Below are 22,319 nucleotides of genomic sequence, written 5' to 3'. Positions count from 1 at the left end.
TTACACTGTAGGGTTTGGGCTCTTATGTTACAAGCAACTGAAACAACTCCCTCTGATATAAGCAAAATGGCATTTACTATACAGATATTAAGGACTCAAATCAATTTATAGGGGCACCTGGGTGCCTCAGTTGGTTAAGCGTCCAACTTTGGCTCAGGTCATGATCTCACAGATTGTGGATTTGAGCCCTGCATCAGGCTCTGTGCTGATAGCTCAGAGCCTGGAGCCTGCTAAGGATTCTGTGTCTCCCTCTCTCTGCCCCTCTCCCACTCATGCTCTGTATCTCTCTGTCTCAAAAATAAATAAAACATTTTTTAAAAAGTAGAAATCAATTTACAAAAGTTGGGGAACCAGGATTAGAAGTGGGCAGAAATGAGGGATGGCAAGCACTAGTCATGTAAAAATACATTTGGGGCACTGAAGGTAACATAATGAACTCCAATATTCCCTTGTCCTGTAGTCACTTGCTTAAGATTCAAAATCATAGGGAAAAAAAAAAAAAAAAAGAGTTGAATAGACCAAATGTCTCCAGCCTCACAGCAAAAAGAATATGGCTCCTTTGATTTTAATATGAAGAAGAATATACCTGGATTGATCATCTCACCAAAACTATATACAACTTCTGAGAAAGACATCTATGTACCTTAGGAAGGGAAAAGTAATGCTGAATATCCAAAATAGACATGTGTTCATGACATACATGATAAGACCTTTCCTATACCCTGTCCTTAAAAGACACAGTTACTATAAAGCCATGCCTTCTAAATCTTAAGTGAAATTATATGCTGAATCACTGCTGAGCCACATGGGTGAGGAACTGGCCAGGTCTAAATTTGATTCATCTGTCTTTTTTTTTTTAATTTATTTAACTCACCATGATTCACTTAATTAAGAAACTAGTATCTGTATTTTTTCACAAAGGTCTCCTAAGAAACATCATGAACTCCTTACAGCTATAAACATATGCTATTTTTCCATGACATTTCTATGACCTATAAGTCTAGCAATCGTATGGTAAATAAAGTTAACTTTTAAGAATTTAACCATTAGGTAGATGCTTATTAAGCATTCATATTTTTTATATTTGTCAAGTACATGTTGTGACTCAGATTTCTATCTTCCTCTCCAAAAGTTCACAGTCTACTATAAAAAGATAAAAGATAAAGATAACTTTTATTACCAAGAAAGATATTTTTTTAATGTTTATTTATTTTTGAGAGAGAGAGAGAGAGACAAAGTGTGAGTAGGGGAGGGGCAAAGAGGGAGACACAGAATCTGAAGCAGGCTCTAGGTTCTGAGCTGTCAGCACAGAGCCCGATGCAGGGCTTGAACTCACGAACTGCCAGATCATGACCTGAGCTGAAGTCAGACGCTTAACCTACTGAGCCACCCAGGCACCCCTCTAATTCTTTTTAATGCCTGCATGGTGTTCGATAATTTCTCCAGCGCCTGCAGAGGTGCATGCACAGACTTTGAAAACCTTAAAGGACTATTGAGCCAGCATTGCCAGACTTCACATTTTTCAGGAAAGCCAGAAATCCAGATCTTTATTTACAATTATCTCATTTAAAAAATACTGTTTAAGCGAAGCAAAATAGGCTGTGGGCTGGATTCTGCCCTTGAGCCCCGGTTTGTGATTTCAGCATTGATTTCTAGAACACTCATCACCTTATCTAAATCTCTCTTCCCTTTTCTTAAAGTTAGACTGACCAAAGCCAACCTTTGGGAAAGATATTGATTAGTACCAATGGAGAAATCAAAGAATATGTCCTAAGAGATCATGTGAGGAAGATACTAATTTCAAATTAGAGCTTCAGTCTCACTATCAGCCAAGATGTAGTAATAGGGATTGACTATCCTCCCACCTGAAACAACAACAACCAAAAAAACTGAGACAAAGTAAGGGGGACAGTTGTTCTTATGACATTGAACATTAGTCAATGATGAACAGAGATCTTTGAAAAATGAAGAACAAAGGGAGTGAGCCCTACAATTGACTTAGTTCACTGCCCTGGTGGAAGTTTCTGGGCCATGATATAAGTAAGGGAACCCACAGAGCCTGGTAGCCTCCTCAAGTTGAGGGGATAGAACTGGGAATCTGAGTTGGACAAAGTGGCTTGAATTCTCAGGGTAGAATACTGGAGAGAGGAATGCTGTAAAGAGAGATCTGCAGATGATCATCTTGAAATATTCAGCTGAGAATTGACTAGTGCATGCATGTGAGCAAGCTACCCAAGGCAGAGGAAAAAACTTTGGGCAGGGTGGGAGGGTAGAGTACCTGAGGTTCACACAAAACCAGAAGTAGTGCCTGTTCTCAACAGATTGGAAAATCACATCTTCCAAAGTCATCACCTAGAGGACTAAAAAAAGGTCTTCCCTCAATAGTAATTTAAAATTAACCTAGATAATGATTCCACGGAGATGGTGGAGTAGGGATCACCAGGAATCAAGTCTCCCATCTAGACAAAAATGGCACTGGCAGAATCTGATGTAACTATTTTGGAATTCTGGAATGTTTTGAAGCATTGCAACTTACAGAGGAAGGCTTGGATGGTAAATTTTGGTTAATTTTGGTCAATTTCAGCTCTTAACACAGTAGCAGCTACCCCATCCCCACCCCAGCCACATGGCAGGCAGCTGTGTGCATGTTCTTGGAGCAGCTTACGTACAGCCTCTAGGAGCGAGGGTGGACAAAAAGGGCCCTGTCTTCCAAATATTGGTGATCTGTGTTCTCACTGCTGATTGTTGCTTCTGATGCAAAAAGATAGGTAGCCATTTTTGCTGCACCCCTCCCCATACCCCTCATGATTCCCCCATTACAAGCCCCTCCCCCTCTGGCTGAGCTGACTTCCAGGAAATTTAAATGGCCAGTGCTCTTTTCTCACCCCTTCAGTTTTCACCTTTCCCCTTTCATGAGCCAGACTTTAAAGATTGGATATTCAAAAATAACTGCATGGCTAGAGAAAATTTAAAAATGATTGCACTTGCCCAAGGAAAGGCTCAGAAAAGACCTAAGAAGATATTATATTTATACCTCAGGCTGATCCTTTGCACAGAGACAACCTCAAACAAACAAACAAAAACAAAAATCCTCAAAACAATAACAAACAAACGACCCAGAAAACCCTGGGGGAAGGGGAAAACTTGATTACCAGACTTCCCAGATTATTAGAATCAAAAGTCCAGTGTTCAACCAAAATCCACACAAAGCGTAGAAAGAATTGGGACAGTGTGGCCCATTCAAAGGAAAAACAATTTGACAATTTGCCCCTGAAATAAACTTAATAAGATATATGAAACGAATACTTTAAAACAACTGTCTTAATATGTTCAAGGAACTAAAGGAAGTTGTAGGGAAAATCAAGAAAATGAGGTGTGAACAAAATAGGCATATCTATAAAGAGAAAACCTAAAAAGGGAAATTCTGAAGCTGAAAAGTACAATAACTGAAATTGAAAATTCACTAGCAATATTCAAAAATAGATTTGAGCAGTCAAAAGGAAAAATCAGTGAACTTGAAGATAGAACAATGGAAATTATTCAGGCTGAGGAACAGGAAGCAGAAAGATTGAAGAAAAGAAATGGAGCTAAAGGAAATATGGGACAACACAAAATGTAGCCACATACTTATCATGGGAGTCCCAGAAAGCAAAGTGAAAGAGGCAGAGAAAACATTTGAATAATAGCTGAAAACAACTCAAATTTAATGAAAGCCATGAATATAAACATCCAAGGAGCTCAACAAACTCCAAGTAAGATGAAGCTACAGACCCACATTGAAACACATAATCAAACTCTCAAAAGACAAAGACAAAGAACAAAACTTGAAAGCAGCAAATCATACAAGTTCTCCAATAAGATTATCTGCAGATTTCTTATCAGAAATTGTAGAGGTCATAGGACAGTGGGCCAATATATTCAAAGTGCTCAAAAATACTATCAACCAAGATTCCTACATCCAGCAAAACTATTCTTCAAAAATGAGGGGAAAATCAAGACATTTCCAGAGAATAAAAGCTGAGATGGTTTATGACCATTAGACCTGCCCTGCAGGAGCTGCTGGAGGGAGTCCTGCAAGGTGAAACGAAATGGTATTAGATAGTAACTCAAAGCCATATGGAGAAACAAAGATCTCAATAAAAGTAAATACAGGGGCATCTTTAAAAGGTAGTGTTATTGTAATAAGGGTTTGTAACTGTACTTTTTGTTTTTTACATGAGTTAAGAGACTAATACATTAAAAGAAAGAACAGTTATTGGTGTAAAAGCTAGTATTACTGTACCATTGATTTACAACTCCAAATAACGTTTTCTACATGATTTAGGACAGTAACGCATTTGAAAGAATTATTATATATTGTGGCAGGCAATGTATAGAGATGTAATTTTGTGACATCAACAGCTAAAAAGGGCAGAATAGAGCTGTAAAAGAGCAGAGATTTTGAATGTTATTGGAGTTAAGCAGCTATAAATTACAATTAGAAAGTCACAACTTTAGGCTGATAAATGTAATCTCCATGGCAACTGCACAAAAAGAAATTAAGGAAATTAAGCATTTTACAACAACAAAAAACCAAAAGACAGAAGGCAGAAATGCAGAAAATAACAACAAAAATTGTAGACCATAGAGAAAACAAGTAGCATGACAGAAGTGCCTTTTTATCAGTAATTACTTTATTTTTTTAAGATTTTTTTTAATGTGTATTTGTATTTGAGAGAGATCAAGTCGGGGAGGGGCAGAGAGATAGGAAGACAGAATCCTAAGCAGGCTCCATCCTGTCAACACAGATCCTGATGTGGGGCTCAAACTCATGAACTGTGAGTTCATGACCTGAGCTGAAATCAAGAGTCAGATGCTTAGCCAACTGAGCCACCCATGTGCCCCTACTTTATTTTTTTTTTTAATGTTTAATTATTTTTGAGAGAAAGAGAGTATGAGCAGGAGAGGGGCAGAGAGTGGGCGGGACAGGATCCAAAGTGGGTTCCATACTAACAGCAGCAAACCAGAACCCACAAACCATGAGATCATGACCTGAGCTGCATCAGACGCTCAAGCCACCCAGGAGCCCCAGAAATTACTTTAAATGTAAATGAATTAAACTCTCCAATCAACAGATAGAGGTTGGAAGGATGATTAAAAACACATGATCTAACTATATGCTTCTATAAGAGACTGGAGATACAAAGACAAAATTGGAAAGTGAGAATGGAAAAGATATTACATGTAAAAAGTAATCAAATAGTAATCAAAAACTATAGGAGTGACTATACCAATAGCAGACAAAATAAACTTTAAGTCAAAAAAATTAGAGACAAAGAAAAACATTATATAGTTATAAAATTTTCAATAAAACATTAGGTACATAAAACATTTATATACCCAAACAGATCATCAAATATATGAAGCAAAAATTCACAGAATCGAAAGGAGAAGTAAAGAATTCTACAATAATAAGTGGAGACTTCAATATCCCACTCACCATAATGGATGGGATAACCAGACAACATAAGTAATAAAATAGAGGACTTAACACAATGTATCAAATAGATCTAACAGACACCTACAGAACACTCCACACAACAGTATACACATTCTTCTCCAGTGCACTTGGGACATTTTCCAGGACAGACCATATATATATATATCAGGCCATAAACTAAGTCTCAATAGATTTTAAAAGATAAATATCATACAAAGTATCTTCACCAACCACAATAGAAATAGAGACAGAAATCAACAACATTAGGAAACTGGAAAATTCACCAAATTGTGAAACTAAAACAACACACTTGTCAGCAATCAATGGATCAAAGAAGAATTCACAAGGGAAAGTAAGAAAATTTAGAGATGGATATAAATGAAAACACAACAGACAAAAACTTATGGAACACAGCAAAAGTGGTGTTAAGAAATTAGAAAATTTAGAAAAACAAGAGTGATCTCAGTAGAGGAAAATGATGGCATAGTAGGATGACCCTGGCTTGCCTCATCCCACAAACAAAACTAGATGACTATCAAATCATCCTAATACCCCAGAAATTGATCTGAAGTCTGAAAAAACAAACTCCACAACTAAAGGGAGAGAAAAGGCCTCAAAGAAGGTAGGAAGTCCAGAGATGTGGTTTAGGGGAGAAACATAATAATGAGTGCTCTAGAGAAGACAGGAGGGAGGCATGGTCATGGAAAAGGGTGAGAGGGAGAGAGGGGCACACAGGAGAATGCACAAGGAGAATGTTTCCCCAAAGCCATTGGCTTGGAAAATAAGAAAGACTGAATTTTGTGTGTGCTTATAGCCAGCTGGTCTTAAAGCCGGAGTTCTAAAGGTCAGCAGGCTTGGATGGGATAGAACCCTGAGGGCCCTGCCCTACTCCTGGAGGGAAGGTAGGCAAACAAACCCTGGGCAGACAGCATGGAAACAGGGATCTGAAGAGTGCCTGGGGCACAAAGTGGGGAGATTATGAGCTCTTCTTGGAATGCTTCCCTGAGAGGCAGCATAGACAGAGATGCCTCTCTGGGAACAAAGGAGCAGGCCAGCATCATTTCCCTCCCTAACGTCTTGGCATAATACAGAGTCACCTGTGGGAAGCAGCATAGTGCTGACACTGGCAGCCTAACTTGCTTACACCAAGCCCCACCCCCTTGTGCTCTGTCGGGACTGCCCTTCTTGGTCATGCTTACCTCAGTCCCAGTGTGGCAGACCCCCTCCCCCAAAAGACCAACATAAACACCTGCTCACACCACATCTCCCAGAGAGTCCTGTAGGGCCTGTTATGGTGGAGGTGGTGTCAGGTCTCATTGCACAAATAGACCAAATCACACCTAATTAAAACTCATCACATTCATTCCAGGGACCAAACATCTGCACGAGACTGGCCTGAAGGGTAGAGCAGCCATAACACAGTAGCAGGGTGCATGCAGCATACTAGAGAGACACTCCCTGAAGAACCTGGCCCTGGACACTACATGACCTCTTCTTCATAAGGCCATTACTTTCAGCAGGAGGATAAATAACTGGCTTTTCTAACACAGAGAAGGCAGAGACTTAGACAAAATGTGAAGATGGAGGAATTTATCCCAAATGAAAGAGCAAGATAAGGTCATGGTCAGAGATCTAAGCAAAACAGATATAAGTAACATGCCTGATGGAAAATTTAAATCAACAATCATAAGGATACTACTGGGATTGAGAAGAGAATAGAAGACATCAGTGAGACTCTTACCATAGAAATAAAAGAGTTAAAAAAGAAATGATCAGAGATGAAGAGTGCAATAAATGAGATTAGAAACAGGTTTGATGCAATGAACAGCAGACTGAAAGAAGCAGAGGAATGAATTAATGACCTAGAAGACAAAGTAATGGAAAGTAATGAAGTTAAACAAAAGAGAGAAGGAAGAATTAGGCAACACAAGAATAGGATTAGGGAACTCAGTGACTCCCTCAAATAGAATAATATTCATATTATAGGAGTCCCAGAAGTAGAGAAAGAAAACAGAGGAGAAAATTTGTTTTAAGAAATAATAGCTTAAGGGGCACCTGGGTGACTCAGTTGGTTAAGCCTCCGACTCTTGATATTGGCTCAGGTCATGATCTCACTGTTGTAAGATTGAGACCCCTGTCCAGCTCTGCACAGTGAGCACAGAGCCTGCTTGGGATTCTCTCTCTCCCTCTCTCTCTGCTCCCCCTCTCCCCCTGCTCACTCTCTCGTTCTCTCTCTCCCTCTCTTAAATAAACATTTTTTAATTAAAAAAAAGAAATAATAGATGAAAACTTCCCTAATCTGGGGAAGGAAACAGACATCCAGATCCAGGTGGCACAAAGAAGTCTCATCAAATTCAACAAAAGCAAGCCAATACAAAGACATATTATAATCAAATTTGCAAAATATAGCGATAAAGAAAAAAATCTTAAAAGCAGAAAGCAAAAGAAATACTCAATTTACAAAGGGAAACCATAAGGCTAGCTGGAGAGTTCTTAACAAAATTTCACAAGCAAGAAGGGAGTGGCATGATATATTCAATGTGCTGAAGGGAAAATATGCAGCCAAGAATACTCTATCCAGGAAGGCTATCATTCAGAATAGAAGGAGAGATAAAGAATTTCCCAGACAAATAATAACTAAAGGAGTTCATGACAGTCCTGCAAGAAATATTAAGGGGATTTTTTGAGTGGAAAGGAAAGATAAAAGGTGACAAAGACAAGAAAAGATCAGAGAAAATCTCTAGAAACAGAAAACAAGTAATAAAATGGCAATAAATACATATCTATCAATAATTACTTTGAATGTAAATGGACTAAATGCTGCAATCAGAAGCCATAGGGTGACAGAATGGATTAAAAAAAACAAGACCCAGGGTGCCTGGGTGGCTCAGTTGGTTAAGTGATAGACTTCAGCTCAAGTCATGGTCTCACAGTTCATGAGTTCAGGTCCTACATCAGGCCCTGCATCAGAATCTGTGCTGACAGCTCGGAGCCTGCAGACTGCTTCAGGTTCTGTGTCTCTCTCTCTCTCTCCGACCCTCCCCTGATTGCGCTCTCTCTCTCTCTCTCTCTCTCTCTCTCTCTCTCTCTCCCTCAAAAATAATCATTTAAAAAATTAAAAAAAAAAACCCAAGACCCATCTATATGCTGCCTACAAGAGACTCATTCTAGACCTAAAGACACCTGTAGATTGAAAGTGAGGGGATGGAGAAATATTTACCAAGCAAATGGATGTCAAAAGAAAGCTATAGTAGCAATACTTATATTGTACAAAATAGACTTTAAAACAAAGACTATAATAGATAAAGAAGGACACTATGTAATCATAAAGGGGACAATACAACAAGAAGATACAACAATTGTAAATATTTATGCACCCAACATGAAAGCATTCAAATATATAATATAAAACAATAACAAACATAAAGGAACTAATCAATAATACATTAATAGTAGGGGACCTTAACACACCACTTACATCAATAGATCATCTAACAGAAAATCAACAAGGAAATACTGGCTTTAAATGACACACTGGACCAGATGGAGTTAATAGGTATATTCAGAACATTTCATCTTAAAACAGCAGAATATGCATTCTTTTCAAATGCATATGGAACATTTTCCAGAATAGATCACATATTAGGTCACAAAACAGGTCTCAACAAATACAAAATGATCAAAGGCATACCATGCATCTTTTCTGACCACAATGCAATGAAACTAGAAGTCAACCACAAGATAAAATCTGGAAAGAGCACAAATACACAAGGATTAAATAACAATGAATGGGTCAACCAGGAAATAAAAGAAAACATTTTAAAAACATGGAAACAAATGAAAGTGAAAACACAATGGTACAAAATCTTTGGGATGCAGCAAAAGTGGTCCTAAGAGGGAAGTATAGATAATATAGGCCTACCTCAAGACAAAAGAAATATCTAAAATAAACAACCTAACCTTATACTTAAAGGAGCTAGAAAAAACAATAAATGAAGCCTAAAGCCAGGAGAAGGAAGAAAATAATAAAGATTAGAGCAGATATAAATGATATAGAGACTTAAAAAGAACAGATCAATGAAACCAGGAACTGGTTCTTTGAAAAAATTAATAAAATTGAAAAACCTCTAGCCAGACATATCAAAAACAAAAGACAATGGACCCAAATAAATAAAATCACAAATGAGAGAGGAGAAATAACCAACACCAAAGAAATACAATTATATGAGAATATTATGAAAAGTTATATGCAAAAAAATTAGACAACCTGGAAGAAATGGACAAATTCCTAGAAACATATAAATTATCAAAACTGAAACAGGAAGAAATAGAAAGTTTGAACAGACCTAAAACCAACAAAGAAATTGAATCAGTAATAAAAAACATTTCCCAACAAACAAAAGTCCAGGGCCAAATGGCTTCCCAGGGGAATTTTACCAAACATTTAAAGAAGAGTTAACACCTATTCTTCTCAAACTATTCAAAAAAATAGAAATGGAAGGAAAACTTCCAAATTCATTCTATGAGGCCAACATTACCAAAGCCAATTAAAGACACCACTGAGAAAGAGAACTACCAGCCAATATCCTTGATGAACACAGATGCAAAAATTCTCAAAATATTAGCAAACTGAATGTAACAATACATTAAAAAAAACTTTCACCACAATCAAGTGGGATTTATTCCTTGGTTGCAAAGGGGTTCAATATTCACAAATCAATGTGATACATCACATTAATAAAAGAAAGGATAAGAACCAGATGATCATTTCAATAGATGCAGAAAAAGTATTCAACAAAATACAGTATCCATTAATGATTTAAAAAAACATCAACAAAGCAGGTTTTAAGTTTATTTATTTATTTTTAGAGAGAGAGAGAGAAAGGGCAAGCATGAGTAGGGGAGGGGAAGAGAGAGAGGGAGACAAAATCCCACATAGGCCCCATGCTGTCAGAGCGGAGCCTGACATGGGGCTTGAACTCATGAACTGTGAGATCACAACCTGAGGTGAAATCAAGAGTCAGACACTTAACCAACTAAGCCACTCAGGCGCCCCTGAACCAAGTAAGCTTAGAGGGAACATGCCTTGACATAATCAAGGCCACATGAAAAACCCATAGCTAACATTATCCTCAATGGGAAAAAATTGAGAATTTTTCCTCTATAATCAGAACAAGACAGTGATTCCACTCTTACCATTTTTATTTAACATAGTATGAGAAGTCCTGGCCACAGTAATCAGGCAACAAAAACAAATAAAATACCTCCAAGTAAGTAAGGAAGAAGTAAAACGTCCACTATTTGCAGGTTATATGATACTATATATAGAAAACCCAAAAGATTCCTCCAAAAAACTGCCAGAACTGATAAACAAATTCAATAAAGTCACAGGATATAGTATTGATCTACAAAAATCTGTTGCATTTCTATCCACTAATAATGAAGCAGCAGAAAGAGATATTAAGAAAACAATCCCATTTACAATTGCACCATAAACCATAATATACCTAGGAATAAACCTAAGAGGTGAAAGACCTATACTCTGAAAACTATAAAGCACTGATGAAGGAAATAGAAGATAATACAAAGAAATGGAAAGACTTCCATGCTCATGGATTTGAAGAACAAATGTTATTGAAATGTCTATACTACCCAAAGCAATCTACACATTTAATGCAAGTCCTAGCAAAATACAACAGCATTGGGGCGCCTGGGTGGCTCAGTTGGCTAAGCATCCAACTCTTGGTTTCAGCTCAGGTCATGATCTCCTAGTTTCATGGGTCGAGCCCCCGCGTCGGACTCTGTGCTGGCAGTGTGGAGCTTCCTTGGATACTCTGTCTCCCTCTCTCTCTGCCTCTCCCCTACTCATGCTGTCTCTTTCTCAAACATAAATAAATAAACTTAAAGTAGCAGCGTTTTTCACAGAAATAGAACAAACAATCCTAAAATTTGCATGGAATCACAAAAGACCCTGAATAGCCAAAGTGCCCTTTAAAAAGAAAAGCAAAGCTGGAGGCATCACAATTCCAGAATTCAAGTTACATTACAAAGCTGTAGTAATTATAACAGTATTGTAATGGTAGAAAAATAGACACATAGATCAGTAGAACAGAATAGAAAACACAGAAATTAACCCACAACTATATGGTCAGTTTATCTTCAACAAAGCAGGAAAGAAAATCCAATGGGAAAAAGACAGTGTTCAACAAATGGTGTTAGGAAAACTGGACAGCAACATGCAAAAGAATGAAACTGGACCACTTTCTTACACCATACACAAAAATAAATTTAAAATGGATTAAAGACCTAAATGTGAGGCCCGAAACCATTAAAACCCAAGAAGAGAACATAGGTGGTAACTTCTTTGACATTGGCCACAGCAGTTTCTTACTGATATGTCTCTTGAGGCAAGGGAAACAAAAGCAAAAATGAACTATTGGGATTTCATCAAAATAAAAGAGCTTCTGTACAGCGAGGGAAGCAATTGACAAAATCAAAAGGCAGCCTACAGAATGGGAGAAGATATTTGCAAATGACATATCTGATAAAGGGTTAGTATTCAAAATATTTAAAGCATTTATACAACTCAATACCAAAAAAATGAATAATCTAATTAAAAATAGAAGAAATGAATAGACATTTTTCGAAAGAAGACATACAAATGGCCAACAGACATATGAAAAGATGCTCAATATCACTCATCTTCAGGAAAATACAAATCAAAATCACAATGCGATATCACCTCACACTTGTCAGAATGGCTAAAAACAACACAAGAAACAATACATATTGACAAGGATGTGGAAAAAGGGAACACTCTTACACTGTTGGCAGGAATGCAAACTGGTGCAGCCACTCTGGAAAACATTATGAAGTTTCCTCAAAAAGTTAAAAATAGAACTACCCTACAATCCAGTAATTATGCTACCAGGTTTTTACCCAAAGAATACAAAAATGCTAATTCAAAGGGATGCATGCACCCCAATGGTTACATCAGCATTATCAAATAATAGCCTAATTATGGAAACAGCCCAAGTGTCCATCGACTGATGAATGGACAAAGAATATGTGATATATATATATGTGTGTGTGTGTGTATAATAGAATATTATGCACCCATAAAAAAGAATGAAATCTTGTCATTTGAACAACATGGATGGAGCTAGGGAGTATAACACTTAAGTGAAATATGTCAATCAGAGAAAGACAAATACCATATGATTTCACTCATATGTATAATTTAAAAACAAAACAAATGAGCAAAGGGGAAAAAAGAGAGAGAGGCAAACTAAGAAATAGACTTTTAACTATAGAGAGTAAATTGATCATTACCAGAGGGGAGGTGGAGTAGGAGAATGAGTGAAATAGGTGATGGGATTAAGGATTGCACAGTTGTGATGAGCCCCACATGTTGTATGGAGTGTTGAATCACTGTATTGTACACCTGAAATTAATATCAATTACACTATATGTTAACTAACTGGAATTTAAATAAAAACTTAAAAAAACCTCCTGCAAATCAACAACAAAAACCCCAAACACAATTCAAAAGTAAAAAGGATTTGAATAGATTTTCTCCCAAGAAGATATACAAATGGAAAATAAGCATGAAAAGATACTTAACATCACTTGTCATTATGGAAATGCAATCCAAAACCACACTGAGATAAACACACTAGAATGGTTACAGTTTTAAAAAATGGAAAATATTACATGTTGATGTGAATGTAGAGAAATTAGAACTCTCATATATCCCTGGTGGGAATAAAAAATGTTGAAGCCACAATGGAAAACAGTTTTTTGGTTTCTTAAAAAGGTAAAAATGGGGGCACCTGCTGGCTCAGTCAGTTAAGCGTCCAATTTCAGCTCAGGTCATGGTGTATTCTTGAGTTCGAGTCCCACATAAGGCTCTCTGCTGTCTGCACAGAGCCAGCTTCGGATCCTCTGTCCCCTTCTTTCTGCCTCTCCCCCCGCTATGTGCTCTCTCTTGCAAAAATAAATAAACATTTAAAAAAAGATAAAAATAGAATTGCCATGTGACTCAGCATTCCACTCCTATGAATTTATCCAAAGGAATGCAAAGCACGGACTCAAACAGGTATGCCAATGTTCACAGCAGCGTTATTCACACTAGCTAAAAGGTGGAAACAACACAAATGTCCATCAACAGATGAATGGATTGATAACACAATCATTCCACAATCATGTGGTATATAAACACAATGGAATATTATTCTGCTATAAAAAGGAAGTACTGATACTTGCTACAACATGGATGAGCCTAGCAAATATGCAAAGCGAAAGTAGTGAGACACAAAAGGGTATTATATAATTTGTCTTAAATGATATATGAAGAATGATCAAATTCACAGAGAAAGAAGTCAGATCAGAGGTTACCAGGAGCTGGGGAGATGGAAGAAATGGGAGTTATTGCTTAATGGTACATTTTCTGTTTGGGGTGATGAAAGTCTGGGAAGTAGAGAGTGGTGATGGCTGCACGCCATTGTGAATCCAATTAAAGCTAGCCAACTGTACGCTTAAAAACGGTTAAATGAGAAATGTTATCTGATATGTATTTTACCATACCACAATTTAAAACAAATTAGTATTGTAATATACCAAAACTATTGAATTTCAAGCTTTAAATGGATGAGTCACATGTGAATTAGGTCTCAGTAAAGCTTTTTAAAAACCACCATGAGATCCTACTACACCCCTACTAGAATAGCTAAAATGAACAGTGCTTATTACCAAGTGAGGATGAAGGTGTGGCGGAGCTGGAACTCTCACACTGTTGATAGGAAACAAGTCTGGAACTTTCTTTTAAAAGTCTGGTAGTCGGGCTCCTGTGTGCCACACAGTATGGCAGTGATATCTGTCTCTTCCCAATTTTTTTTTTCTCTCTCAGTCTTGACCTGAACTTTACCCTAGCTGTGAAGCACTGCAGAGGCCAACAAGATAGCAGTAAGCTCATCCCTGAGAGGACTGTGTTTTTAGCCGGAAGGCGGGAAGAAGTGACCTGTGGTCTGAAGAATGTGGATGAAATGTATGTTTATTTTTTTCCTCCGTTTTCTTTCATTTTGCCTGAGGGCAGTTCCTTTTGACAAAATCATGGGGCATGTTGGCAGGTAATAATCAGGGAGAAACCCCATCTTTCTAGCAAGAACCCCAGGTAAAGCAGCCTCTGGAAGCCAGAGAGTCTGGGAGACATCCTGGAGAGGAGAGTGCTGGAAAGGGAGCTCCCCAATTCTGTGTGCGAGCAAACACATGTCCGTGCTTAGCCAGGAGCTGCATGTGTGAGGCAAAGCAGCAGCACTTTGAAAATTAACCAGCATTGCAACCACCAACAGAGGGCAAGATAGGCCTGTGTGGTGTGAGGCTAACCCCGTGATGGCCGGCTGAAACAAAAATATCTGCATCCTCCAGAGAATTGTTTAGACTTTTAGCACACAGAGTCTCCTAACATAATAAAGCAGACAGTCTTTGCTTTACACAGCAGTATGAAACTGTAAAAATGGCCACGCATGCTAAACTGTGTTGTGCAATCGTGGTAATCAATGAGTGAAATTATGAGTTTCTGTGACTTCCAGAAAGTTTCATAAAAACACTGAAAACTCGGGGCTGCTGGGTGGCTCAGTCAGTTAAGCATCAGACTTTGGCTCAGGTCATGATCTCATTGTTTGTGAGTTTGAGCCCCGTTTAGGGTGAGCTTGAGCCCGCTTCGGGTGAGCCTTGATTCTCTCTCTCCCCCTCTGTCTCTGCTCTTCGCTCACTTGCGCCCTCTCTCTCTCAAAAAAATAAAGAAAATATTAAAAATTAAATTAAAAATTAAAATTAAGAACATTAAAAACGTATACTGTCAGTGATAAATGTATAAGAAAATAAGACGGTAAAATTAATATTTATTTTGTACCCTGCAACTGCAAACACTAGCAATACAGAGAAAGCGGTGTTTTTTGTCTTTGTAAGAAGTTTATTAAGAGTCTTTTGAGGAGTGCTTGCCTTTTTCATAAGTTGTATGACTTATGTGACAGCTTGTCATAATCCTTTAAGTCTGGATCTGCTTTCAACATTTTCTCCTTTGTGCTTTTAACGTCATAAAATATCTCCAGGTGACTTGAACGGGACATCCTCACACGTTTTGTCACCGCCCTTTCCTGACATATTTGATACCCTCACCTTGACTGGTCCCTCTGGCAGCACATCTGGGGCCCTGCAAGACGGCAATGCTGGCACGCTATGGTCCCCTATTTCTCCAACGACCCCCTTTACGTTGGATTCAAATTCTCACCTTCACTGACCCACTTTTATAAACTGTCATGTGGGTCTCTCCCTGGAGATAAGGGGGCAGCACAACCACATGCTCCACCGTCTGTGCGTCAGCTGAGGTGCATGGTGACCGGTCACCAACAGACTCTGCAAGAAGTGACTTCACGGGTCACTGAGCATGACGCCATCTGTTATTTACACAGTGACGGGTGGACTGAGCGTCGTCAAAAAGCGACCTCTGTGCTTTGGAGCCAAAGTATAACATGAAGACAGAGTTTGGGACAAAGAGGAATAATAGCTTCATTGCCTGGCCAGGCCAGGGAGGCTGCTGCAGGCTAAGGCCTTCAAAATTGCAAGCCCACCTGGAGGAAGGGGCTGGGGTCTTACAGAAAAATACAGGGGCTAGCTGGTTTGGACACAAATTGCGTACTTGCCGGGGCCTTGTTCATCATGTCTTCAGGGTGGTACCAGGTTCCTGGAACAAAAAGCTAAGAATCGAGATGGGCAGGTTTGCGGGAGAGAGGGAAAAGGTTCCGTGGGTTAAAATCAAGCTTCACTGAAGCGTTAGTGCAGCTATTTTGATTTTTGTTCAGCATGTTTCGTGAGGAGCCACAGCAGCTTGCGGCCAGGTTGTACTTTGTGCCGTTGTGTGGTTACTGTGCTGTGGTAACTGAAACTCCAATGATGTCCACGCCCACTACTATCAACTAGAGGGTGGTAACTGAAATTTTGCAATCATGAAGTGTCACTTCCGCCGTATAACATTAACTGGAGGTGAATCCCCAATACTGGATCGCTCCCAAGGGGACGGGAAGTAGGCTCCACTATTTAAGTGAAAGAGTGTCGATGAAACTGTGCACACGTTTTAGAACCAGCACATTTCTGAAATGTATTGTCGCTGCATATCATTCTGGGCTGATGATTCTTTTCCGCTAACACTCTAAAGGTATCGTTGCACTGTGTTCTGGCCTACACGATTTTTTTATTAGACATCTGTGCTTATTGCAATTCAAGTTGTTATTCCCTGTATTGAATGTGATGTTTTGTTTTTCTGGTTGCAGTCAAGATTTTTTTTGTCTTTGGTTTTAAGCAGTTAGACCATGACAAACTGAGCATCTTGGATTTTGCTGGGTGTCTTGAACCTGTACATTTATTTTGTTCACCAGATTTTAACTTTTCAGTAATTATTTCTTCAAAATATTTTTTTCTGCACCAATTCCCCCTGCCCCATCTTTCTTAGACTCAAATGACAAAAATACTAGGGTTTTTTTTTTTCACATTGTCTCACAGATTCCTGAAGCTCTGTTCATTTTGTCTTTTTTTTTCTCAGTGTTTCTCAGATTGGTTAATTTGTATTGATCTGTCTTGAATTCACGGACTCTTTCTTCTGTGATATCTGTTCTTCTATGAAGCCCATATACTACATGTTTTTTAATTTCAGAACTTATATTTTTCAGTTCCAAAATTCCCACTTGGAAATTCTGTGTCTCTGCCAAGAATTTCTTCCTATTTATATTAAGAGCTTATAATATTATAATTATAATAGCTGCTTTCAAGTTTTTGTCTGAAGATCAAAAATCTGTATCATTTTTGGCTTGACATGTGTTGTCTTTTCCCTTGTGAATAAATGATATATCCCTGGTTCCTTGTGTCTCCAGGAATTTTGTATTGTATCCTGGACATTTTGAATATTATGTTGTCAGACACTGCAACCTGTTATAATCCCCTGGAGGATATTGATTTAAGTAGGCAATTAACCCAGTTAAATACAGACTGAAAACCATGTCTTCTTCTGTGGATGGTGGTTCCAATGACAGCTCTGATTTCAGAGCTTTTCCTCACGTCTTTGGGGCTGTCTGTGCATGTACAGCTTAGGTCCGAGCCCAGGACTTGCACCAGGTCATGTGCAGCATTGAGGGCTCCTCTTCTCTAGTTCTCTTCCCTATAAATTCCCCAAAATATACTATTTGAATCATAGGAAACTTTTTGGAGTTTTTGTTGCCCATCCTGTCTTTTCATAGTTCCAGAACTGGGGTCTCCCTCAAGTAGGGCTGAGAAAGAAAAAAAGAGCAAGATACGTTCTATTTTTATCTATAACCAAACCTATACCTTATAGCTAGCTAGCTAGCTAGCTAGCTGGCTATCCATCCATCCATCCATCCATCCATCCATCCATCTATGTATCTATCTACCTATCAAGGAGAGAGAGTGAGAATACACACAGGGATTTCCCCCTGAAATCTCTTTGGCTCACAAAAAATCCTTCCCTGGACCTCTGGCCAGAAAGACAGGGCTTTTCTTGGAGTTCTTGCTGCATGTGACAACGGGGGAGTGGGGAGGGAGTTCTGTGACTGGGACCACTTTCATGTCAAAGCTTGGAATAGTCTGGGAAACTCATTCCTGTAAAGAGTACTTCTTCTTGAGTGTTGATTCCCACCCTCCAATTTTTCTGTCACTATTTACTTTTCAGAGTCCACAGGGAGTTGATATATAATTTTGTCCAGAAATGTTAGTTGTAATGAGAGGGAGAAGTAGGCCATAGTGTGCTTACACTGTCTTGGCCAGCACAAGAAGTATCAAAACTTTTAAAATCTTATAAAATTTAAGCTTGAGTTTATTATTATTATTTTTAATGTTTTATTTATTTTTGAGAGAGAGTGAGAGCGTGAGTTGGAGACACAGAATCTGAAGTAGGCACCAGGCTTCGAGCTGTCAGCACAGAGCCTGGGGATTGAACTCACAAACTGTGGGATCATGACCTGAGCCAAAGTCAGTCGCTTAACCAACTGAGCCACCCAGGTGCCCCTTGAGTTTATTATTATTATTTTTTAGATAATCAAGTATTTTTTTCCAAGTGACTTCAGCATTTTTTAAAAAGTTTATTTATTTATTTTGAGAGAGAGAGAGAGAGAGAAAGAGAGAGAGATTGAGCTGGAGGAGGGGCAGAAACAGAAGGAGAGAGAGAGAATCCCAAGCAGGCTCTGCACTGTCATCAGTGAGCCTAGCCCAGGGCTTGAACTCATGAACTGAACCATGAGATCATGACCTGAGCCGAAACCAAGAGTCAGTCACTTAACTAACTGAGCCACCCAGGCGCCCCTCAGCATTCTTTTTTATGTCCTTCCCTAGCAACAGGGATTTTTAGAACAGTTTGTCTGGCAAGTGAAGAGTCCTCAATGTTGTGATATTTTATTACTAAATGAGAAAACACCAAACTTTGCCTTTGCTTCCTTTGCTCCCCAGTTCAGTAGAACCTAACTTTAGCATTTCCTAAAGGTGTTTTTGAAAAGATTTTGATTTCTCAAAATATGGTGTACTGCATTTCCAAATCCCAAATTGGCTTCTGCTGTATATTTAAATTTGATTTAAGATATACAAAGACTAATTTGTCATTACTTTCTTTATGCAAAATGCTATTTTTATGAAGCAAACTTTGGTAAGAAAAGGTATCCTGGAAGAATTTTTGTAATCAGCTTAAAATCATGCCTGGTTTTTTTTGGTTTAAACATAGTGAGAAAAGATTTAGGTTATTTCAATGAAAAGGATTCTTCTTAAGAAAAAAGATTGTTTTAAAATCAAGTCAAGCAAGTTATGTAAATAGGAAACATTTGATTTTAAAACATACATTTTCTATCTTGCTGCAGTTTAAAGATAGACAAAATCATACAACCCATCAATAATACAGCTTAAGAAACAGTGTCTGTGGTTGTTTGATGCGTATGTGGAGGTTCTCATCAGCTCTTTTGTAGTGTACCACAGAAAAGAAGAGCTCATTAACCTGTTGCTAAGCAACAATGGTTCCTAGACCAGAACTTCTGGAAACCAACAGGGTAGGGGTATGAATTGTCCAAATTCACAAAGGGAAAGAGAGAGTGCAGTACACAAGTGAATAGAGATCCAGGAAACTACTTTTTGAAAATGAAGCAAGGGCAATTCAAATGAATATTGGAGAAATAAACCAAAAGCCCAATTCTCTAATTCTTCCATGCACAAAACACACAATGATCCCTAAAGAGTTCTGCATGTGTAAGGGCCAAAAGATTAACTCCCACATGGTTCAATGAATTCAAAGTAAAAAATGATAATGAAGTCAATTTTTATTAATACTTTTAAGGCATTTTGCTAAAAATGCTGCCTTTTATAGGTAATAAAAGAAAGTAACACTAAAATTTTACTAATACATTGTTAAATTTCAGATATGAAGCATAAAGAATTCAGCAAATTGAATGGGAAGTTTAGTATCGTTATAAGAATTAGACTTTCCCCTAAATTAAATTGCTAAGACTATAGAGGAAGTGTTTAAAGAAAAATAATCCTGTTTTATCTCAGTTGTGAAGAGGTTAAAAGTTCCAACTCTCTTTAGAAAATCTTAAATATGTAAATAATTAAAAAAAAAAGATATGTGTATACATTATCAAAGGATTCCCACAATCATATCCATCACCTCACATAGCTGCCTTTTCTAAGAGTGCTTGAGATCTACCCTCTTAGCAAATTTCACTTACACAATACAGTGATATCAACTGTAGTCACCATGCTGTACAGTAAATCTTCAGAATGTATTAATCTTATAACAATATTTGTAGCCTTTACTAACCTGTTCCCATTTCCCACCTCCTAGTCCTGAAATCACCATTCTAGTCTCTGTTTCTGAGTTCAACTTTTTTTTTTAATTCCACATATAAGTGATATGAAACAATATTTGTCTTTCTCTGTCTGGCTTATTTCACTTAACATAATGCCCTCCAGTTTCACCTATGTTGTTGCAAATGACAGGGCTTCCTTCATAGATAGATAGATAGATAGATAGTCCATTTCTATACCTTGACTATTATAATAATGCTGCAGTCGACATAGAAGTACTAATATTTCTTCAAAGTATTGACTTTGTTTCCCTTGGATATATACCCAGAAGTGAGATTGCTGGTAAATATGGTAGTTCTATTTTTATTTTCTTGAGGAAACTCTGGACTATTTTCTATAGTGACTGGTTTACATTCCCACCAATGGTGTGCAAAGGTTTCTGTTCCTGTTCTCTGCATCGTCGCCAGAATTTATCTCTTGTCTTTTTGATGATAGATCCTAACAGGTGTGAGTTGATATCTCCTTTTGATTTTCATTTCCCTGATTAGTGAAGTTGAGCACCTTTTCATGTACCCATTGGCCATTTGTATGTCTTCTTTGGAAAAATGTGTATTCAGGTCCTTTGCCTCTTTTTTAATTGGGTTACTATTATTATTATTACTATTGAGTTGTATGAGTTTCTTTTATATTTTAGATATTAACTCTATATCATATATGAGGTTTGCAAATATTTTCTCCCATTCCATGGATTGCCTTTATATTTTTTATTGTTTCCTTTGCTGTGCAGAAGCTTTTTGGTTTGATGTAGTCCACTTGTTTATTTTTGCTTTTGTTGCCTATGCTTTTGGTGCCAAATGCAGAAACTCATTGCTGAAACCAATGTCAAAAAGCTTATCCACAGATAGTATCATCCTCAATGTGGAAAAACTGACAGCTTTCCCCCTGAGATTGGGAACATGACAGGGATGTCCACTCTCACCATTGTTGTTTAACATAGTGTTGGAAGTCTTAGCCTCAGCAATCAGACAACAAAATGAAATAAAAGGCATCCAGATTGGCAAAGAAGAAGTCAAACTCACTTTTCACAGATGACATGATACTCTACATGGAAAACCCTAAAGACTCCACCAAAAAGCTGCTAGAACTGATACATGAGTTCAGCAAAGTCGCAGGATATTAAACCAATGTACAGAAATTGGTTGCATTTCTATACACCAATAATGAAGCAACAGAAAGAGAAATTCAGAAATCTATCCCATTTACAATTGCACCAATAACCATAAAATACCCAGGAAGAAACCTAACCAAAGTTGTAAAAGATCTGTATGCTGAAAACTATAGAAAACTTATGAAAGAAATTGAAGAAGACACAAAGAAATGGAAAAACATTCCATGCTCATGGATTAGAAGAACAAATACTATTAAAATGTCAATACTACCCAAAGCAATGTACACATTCAATTCAATCCCAATCAAAATTGCACCAGAATTCTTCTCAGAGCTGAATTATACAATCCTATGATTTGTATGGAGCCACAAAAGACTCCGAATAGCCAAAGTAATGTTGAAAAAAGAAAACCAATGCAGGAGGCATCACAATCCCAGACTTCAGCCTCTACTACAAAGCTGTAATCTTCAAGACAGTATGGTATTGGCACAAAAACAGACACATAGACCAATGGGATAGAATCGAGAACCCAGAATTGGACCCACAAATGTATGGCCACCTAATCTTTGACAAAGCAGGAAAGAGTAACCAATGGAAAATAGACAGTCTCTAGAAAATGGTACTGGGAGAACTGGTCAGCAACATGCAGAAGAATGAAGCTGAACCACTTTCTTACACCATACACAAAAATACTCTAAATGGATGAAGGACCTAAATGTGAGACAGGAAACCATCAAAACCCTAGAGGAGAAAACAGGAAAAAACCTCTTTGACCTCAGCTGCAGTAATTTCTTACTTGACACATCTCCAAAGGCAAGG

The sequence above is a fragment of the Panthera tigris genome, chromosome D4, assembly GCF_018350195.1.
Source record: "Panthera tigris isolate Pti1 chromosome D4, P.tigris_Pti1_mat1.1, whole genome shotgun sequence".
Classification (NCBI taxonomy): domain Eukaryota; kingdom Metazoa; phylum Chordata; class Mammalia; order Carnivora; family Felidae; genus Panthera; species Panthera tigris.
The sequence above is the reverse complement of the archived record's forward strand: the minus strand, read 5'-3'. Positions refer to the sequence as shown.